This window comes from Tiliqua scincoides, chromosome 6 (genome assembly GCF_035046505.1).
Source record: "Tiliqua scincoides isolate rTilSci1 chromosome 6, rTilSci1.hap2, whole genome shotgun sequence".
Lineage (NCBI taxonomy): Eukaryota > Metazoa > Chordata > Lepidosauria > Squamata > Scincidae > Tiliqua > Tiliqua scincoides.
The window spans coordinates 11,550,073-11,557,594 of NC_089826.1; positions in this window are offsets into that span (position 1 = coordinate 11,550,073).

Genomic DNA, 7,522 nt, shown 5'->3' on the forward strand with positions numbered 1-7,522 from the left:
GGACCAACACATTACTCTTCCCCTGTCATTAGGTCTTTGCAAAGCGGATTCATTCTATACTGTCAGATGCTATGCTGGAAACTTGTTTAATAGCTTGTTTTTGATTTGTTACAGGGATATGTGGTGGGTGGGGAGGCAGGTGAGGCAGAGCCTCCCCACTGGAGTCCTTTGAAAAGCACCGCCGTTATGTAGGCGCGCTGCACATGGGTTGTGAGTGCCTGAGCGCCTTACACAGCAGCAGCACTTTTCGAAGGACTCCAGTGGGGAGGCTCTGCCTCACCTGCCTTCCCACCCACCGCACATCCCTGATTTGTTCCCTGCCCGGGGAGTGTTCGGAGGTGGGTGGGAAGTAGGGGTGGAACCGGGGAGGGAGGGAGGGAGGGGTGAATCCCAGCTGCACCAGGATTCTATCCAACTTCCCCTCATCCCTACTTTCCATGCTTCTGCACCAGCAAAACTGCTGGTGCAGACTAAGCTCAGGTCATCAAGGTTTTTTTTATTACCTTGGCTTCCATAAATAGTTTTGAGCCGGAATTGGCCCGTGGCTGCCAGCATGTACTGTAGTGAATCAAGGAGTGGATTGGATCTGAGAAACCTTGACTCAAGTCCCTAGGGTGGTGGTGAGCCACTGATATCGGACTGCTCATCTGCTCAACAATGTGCACTTTCATACTGTTAGAAGCCTCCCCCCCCCCAAATACATGTCAGGGCAAGGGTTCCTTATCCACTGTGAACACCCTCCCACATCAGCAGAATTGTTTGCAACAATTCTGAGAGAGCAATAGGTGCCAGGGTCAAGGAGGGTCATCTAACAATTCTAAGTGACATCTGATGTAGTAGTGGCCTTCCCAGTAGCTTTTTCGCATTTAGCAATGTGGAAGCATGCCATCCAATTATTTACAACATCTAGAATAAGTTGCCGTTACCCTATTTGCCTGTGTCATTGGGTTATCTGCTTTTTTTTTTTGTTTCAATTAAGCAGCGAGACAGAATACTTTCCAGCCAGTGAAAATGAGATTGCAATATTGCAACAACATGGCAAGGAGACCTTCATTAATGCCTTTTTTTTTTCATGGCACTGATTTTAAATTGGCTTTGTTTTGTCTTGGTGATATCTGTGGTGTGTTTAAAAAACAAAACAATACAGCATTTACCGCTAAAGCAGGATGAAATTGACATATGTCTTCACCTGGTTTCAAGGTTACTTCCATAATCAACTGTGGTTCTAACAATGTTATAACTTGACTATGGCTTTAGTAATGGTAGCGGTTGGGCATTAACATTTAAAGAGCATTTAATTGTTAATTACTGGATACTAGAAAGGAATGTTCCTCCATATTATATAAGAAATAGCAACAGAATTAACAGGCAATAGCTTCACCAACATGTGCTATTAAAAGTGAATATTTGGGCATTAATTTGGTGACCATTTGCAGTGATTATAATAAAGTCCATGGGGGAAAAGTTCAGCTGTGTTAGGAGTTGTTCAGTCATTTGCTCAGGGCCTGCTATCATGCTGTTTCTCTTAAGGACGACCTTTGCTATATCTCTGCCATGTGGCCTTCTGCAGCATTCACAGCTGGTAGCCAAGCAGCCATATATAAAGTGATGCTCAACATTTCTTTATTTATTTATTATATTTTTCACAGTCCCTTTCAATCTGCTGCCCAAGGCAACTGTCTCGGTTGACCTCATGGATGGGCCAGCCCAGGGGAACAGCATAATTTCAGACAATTCCCCCTTCCTTTTCCAGCCCCCCGTGCTGTATTTCTTCAGGGTTCCCTAATCTTTTGCTGGAGAGGGAAGGAGAGATAATGGAAAATAGCACCTCTCTCCCTCTTACACCAGTGGGATGCAGCACTCTTGCAGAGTAGAATTTGGACCAAACTCAATGTCTGCAGATAAAGTTGCTACTAAAGGTGCAGGAGCAGGAAGCCATAAAATAGTTGGCAATCCTCATTGTGTCCTGCCAGTTCCTGGATAATCCCCTGACTAAAAGAGAGTAGCCAGTCCTCACAGACCACAGGGTATGGCCAATGGGGTACATTTCACTGGGTGGATCAAAGGCCTCTCTACTCTTACCCCACGACCATCATCTTGCTTCCTCCTTCCAGCTCTGTTGATCTGCTGCACTTCGGCACGACTGAGCAATGCAGAAAGCTATGTCAGCAATTGAATGAGTGCAGGTGGTACAATGATCCATTAGTCCTCCCATATGGAACACCTGCTGCAATTTCCTTTGTAGTTAAAACTCAGCGACAGCTGGTCTTGTAGCAGTTTCACTCTGTGGAGAAGAGATGCCTGGAATGCAGCTGAAATAAAAATGGATGTGTCTGTCAAGCGTGTGACTGAGTGGTCCCCCTCTCCCCAGGCGGCCTGGAATTCAAAGACCTTTGCAAAGCTGGTGTGATGAAGTTGCAAGTGACCAGTCCCTTTGAAGGTCAAGAGCCCAGAATTTGCTTCCGTGTAGCTCTGAGCCAGTCTGAGTTTCAGGTCTCTCCCAGGATTGACTAATTTGGAGAGGTAGCAGAAGCAAGCCTATCCTCCTGACCCAGATGTTATTCTCTACTTTGCTCCTAGACTTGGGTCGTAAGACAGGTGTTCCTGGGGAGGACTTGCTCTTTGTCCTACCACCAAAGTTGATACAGCCAGGACCTGGGAAGAGGGTGAGTGTCTAATCTTTTTGTTCCATTACAGAAGATCTGGAGAAATCATTAATTCTGCCCTAAAAACCTTGAAAGGGTGGGATTGAACTTTATTCTAACATGCTAAAACCCACTGGTATCAATGGAAGCTTCCCACCCAGGGCAAATGGCAGTTATAGTGTGTGTGTGTGTGTGGGGGGGGGGGGAATCCAGATTTGGACTATGGCAAGGCAGAGTGTTAGAGCTCCTTTTTCCCATCCTGCGGTCTTGATCCATGGAGGAAGTGGATCCATGGGATCCATGAAGCATGGGTGGGGGTGTTTCCATTGTGATCTTCATTATGACAGTAGGGAAATCCCTGTGTGTGCTGAGCTGGATGACATATGAAATGCATACTGAAGAGTTCAAGGGTACTTTTATGTGCTTTTAGTAAACACTAGAAAACCCCAGCTCACAGTCTAACTCCTGATTGTGCGAGGAAAAGGCAGAGCTGTATGCCGGAGGTGATTTGCACGTTTAGGCAAAACATCAAAGGGAGAATGCAGGTTGCTTGTTTCTGAGATGGCCAGTTGCAATCTGTTGTTAGTCAAAAGTTGACAACAGTAGCTATTAGAATAAGGTGGGGCACCTCCCTTCTTGCCACATACTTGATTTTGATCAAAACTCAGCATATATCAATCAGCATGATTCTGAGATCAGTCTAGGATGGCTTTTCTTTTTTTAAAAAAATATGCAGAAACATCTGTTTGTCCCCCCCTTGCTTTTTCTTGCACTACTTAACTGAATCAAAATGTCTGCTGCAAGATAATATAAGCATTCTGAAGGATTACAGTAATTTTTCAAAATTGCACTGTGGAAAGGTAAAGCTGAAACCAGCTGTTGAGACCAGTTATTCAGGTGTTTGTTTTTTCAGTTTTGTGTGAGATTGCAGTAAAAAAACTAACAACAACAAAAAAATAATCGCTAGTACTTTATTATTGCCAAGCCATGCATTGGGGAGGGGGGGATGAGGAAGCAAAACCTGTGATAAGGAGAAAGTCTACCTAAAAGAACAATTGGAAACATATCTTCATCAAGAAACCCATCTCTATGGACCAAGCCAACCAAGCCTCCTGGGAAGGCATTGTTAAAAACAAACAAAGCAGTCTTACATTTGAGTTTGAACCCATCATAACATTCAGCATTCCAGATGCAAATAGGGATCCACTAGTGTGTTTGTCACCTGGAACTATACTGTCTGATCAACCTTCCTCCTTGTATGCAAGCTGTGTGTACAGGCGTGTGCTACTTAACCTTCTGCTTAATGACGGACCGCATATATGACGGGGGTAAAAACACAACAAAGAGGCTCTTAACGAGGCAGTCAGGTCTCCAATAGCCTGCAGCAGAGTGTCTGTTTACACCACAAAGTGTTTCGTAATGCAAAGAAGAGGCAATGGACCTCCAGTAGCCTACGCAGCTAGCGAGTGTCTAGCAGGGAGTTTACACAACAAAGGCACTTGGGCTGAATGTTCACTCAGCAACCTAATTGCATAACAACAGGACTGGAGAACATTCCCATCATTAAGCGGCACACCCGTACTATTTTCCAGGAAGATTCTGTCTGTATTGGCAGCAGAATTCTCACCCATGGCTGTACTAGCCCACTGAGTAAAGAACATGGTTAAAATAACCCTAATGCTCTTTATAATTAACTAAAAATCCAACCTTTTCATGCATGAATTTAATGTGGAGATAGTATGCATGTCTCTCAACATGTCTGACTGCTGTGGTTTATAGCAATTCAACTCTTTCAGGCAAGGCCAACCCATCCATGAGACCAGCTGATGAAGGTTGCATGGTTTTTACCACGATTCTGGAAACTCCTACGGGCAAACATCTTTCCCCCCCCCCTCCCCAGGAGTGCTACTTACTGAATTTGCTCTTATCAGCTAACTGGGGAAGAGAAAGAGAGGGAATTCTCCACTCTCTACTGGCAGCAGCTGTAGGGATGTTTGTTTCTACATTATTATAAGTACCGGAGCTGATAAAAATGGTGTCAACAGCATGGGTTATGTTTGCAAGCTCTTTTGTTCATACTACACACACTACCAATTTATTCTGCAATAGCTTTTCTTGCTCTGGCTTTTCTAGTAGGATATTCCAGTGAATAGGAATGTAATGGTTAAGCCATGGTTGTGAATTAGATTTGGGCTTCCTCCCTTCTCATACTTCAGTTCACATGCATGGTTTGCACAAACCGCAGTTTACTTCCAAACCAGAATTGGAAACCCGGTTGAAACCAGTTCTGGTCTGAAGGCAAAGGTCTGTTTCCCAGACTCCCCAGTGGTAATGATTGGTCTGCAGAAACATCCAGGCATTTGAGATGAGGGTCTGCCGGTACTTTCCACACCAATCCGCCTGGTGTTGCTCTTTCTTTGTCAAGACAGGTTTGAGGAAAAGGGGTGATGGTGGGAAGGGCTGGGATGAGCTCCTCTAAACTCAGTCTTTCTGCTCTTTCCTGGAGAACTCTTGGAAAGACCCCAAGCTTTTCCTGAAAGTTCTGTCAGGAAGCTCGGAGAAACCTTGGAACTGACAGTTGTTACAATTGGTATTACAACTAGAGAAACACTGTCGCTATACCTTCTGCTGTCTGGAATACATGCCCAGTGTTTCTGAATTTGTTAACAGATGTAATGAGATGAAATATTTATTGAAAAAAGAAGACAGCTTGGAGAAACTGAGTTAATTTCAAGGCCAGCTTGGCTTGTGGTTTGGGGGGGAACATAGCCGTCACCTTCTTGTGCCCTCTGTGCAAAATAAGAATGGTGGTGTTGGGGGGTGGACCCAACTTCCACTATTAAGACCCCAACTGTTGCCTTTCCATGCTACACTTTAGCGCCTGCCCTGAGCTCCATAGCTGCGAAGTGAGGAAATTACCTAGTTCAAACAGAAACGAACAACAACCTTTTAAAGCTTCATTTGCATCTTGAAATAATAAGGGGCTTTCCCACTAGTCTTTTTTCTGAACATATTCACTTCTGCCCAAGGGTGTTGCTGTAGCACTTGAGAGGAATGCGGCCCCAGAAAGCCGTTATAGCCCTTTAGAAGTCTGAGGTTTCACTGCAGTTTGTCTTTCCGTCCACTTTTAAAGGGAGCCAATGTTTGCACGTCTCTTTTTATCATTTGATGTGTCAACTGCTGCTGTGCCTTCATTACTCTTCCAGACAACCATTTCTAGGGTAACTCCTTGACTGTGCCATCACAATTTCCCCACAAATTTCTCTCTCTCTCTCTCGCTCACTCTCGGCTGGAATGTACTACCTACAGACCCCAAAATCAGGTTTGTAGCAATCCAAAATGAAAATATTCCCAGCCTTTTGCCCCCCCCTTTTTTTATTTTTTTGCTGAAAAGCAGTATGTAAACTTGCAATTGATACGAAACTTAATCTGGATTTTTGTTTATGGTTCAGTGACCTGGATGGTCAGGTGCAGGGCGGTCCAAAGTTTTTATACCCAGTTCCTTTTGTAGTCGAAGTCCAACTGATTTTTCCACCTTTCTCTGACATGCTTAAACCATCAAGCACGTCTGACCTGACAACCTTTATTGGGGCTATAGAGAATATGTACCCAATCTGACCTATTGCTATTGGTCCATATCCTTGCAGTTCCCTCAACATGTTATAGCAAACGGTGAACCCCTGCCTGACATCCCTGAATAACAGTTCAAGACTCTCTGTGGCTCAAGTCCTGACACCTCTCCAACGTTGAAAGGGGATGCCTGCCTTGGAGTTACTCCATTGCTTATGGTATTGTATGTTAGAGACATCTCTGCTGGCGTTTATATTTTCTAAGAGAAAACAGCTATTGCTTTTGTTCTCTGGTAGTTTTTGGTGCAGCCTAAGATCCTTTTTGCCCCTAGCATGTTCTGACAGAACTGAGTGTACATAACACCTTCTCCACTCTCTTACAAAGTGCAGATTGAGAATTTGTCTTTCTTTCCCTTAATTCGTTCTCCCCTTTTGCGTCCCCTTTTGGAAGTAGCATTTTAGTGAACTTGAAAGCTTGCAATTTATTGATTTGAAACGTTTTTGCTGGTTGTAATAAAGATCTGACCCTACATAACTAGATTTTTTTTTTAAAAAGAGAAATATGGCTTCCCTACATCTTAAATTTGCTCTTGTTGCCTACAGTCTTTCACAGGACCAAACTAGACATGACAGCAGAGGATCTATGACCAAAGATTTAATAGCAGCTTTGGGAGGGAAATCTGATCAGGACCACAATGATAGTGAGGGGGAAGGTGGTTTATTAGCTCTTTCCCAGGAGCCATTTCAAGCCCCTCCCCAAGCTACCATTTACTCTGTGGGGCAAAACAGTTGGTAGTTATTGCATTTTAAATTCACCTTTCCTCCAAGGAGCCCAGGGCAGCATACCTGATTCTTTCCCCTCCATTTTATACCACACTAACCCTGTGAGGTAGGTTAGACTGAGAAATAATGACTGGCCAAAGATCACCCAGTAAACTTCAAATCTAAATGGGAATTTGAATCTGGGTCTCCATGGTTCTAATCCAGCACTTCCATCACCATCTCCACAGTGGCTCTTGTACGGTAAAGGTATGTTTTGCATTATGGATCAAATAGCAGCTTCAGGAAAGGGCTTGCTGTATTGGGAAAATGGTGTAAGGGGAGGCTTGCTCCACAATCTCTCCAGTACCTCAGTCCCAATCAAATTTGCTCTCCTTTTGAAGCTGCTGCAACACTTTTATAGAAATTGCAGGGGATCTGATCATGGACCTCTCACTGTCATGTCTAGCTGTGCTCCACATAAGTAATATTAGAATTCCAGTAATTTTGAAAGGCATCTCATGTGACATGCAAATTAAAAAAAAAAAT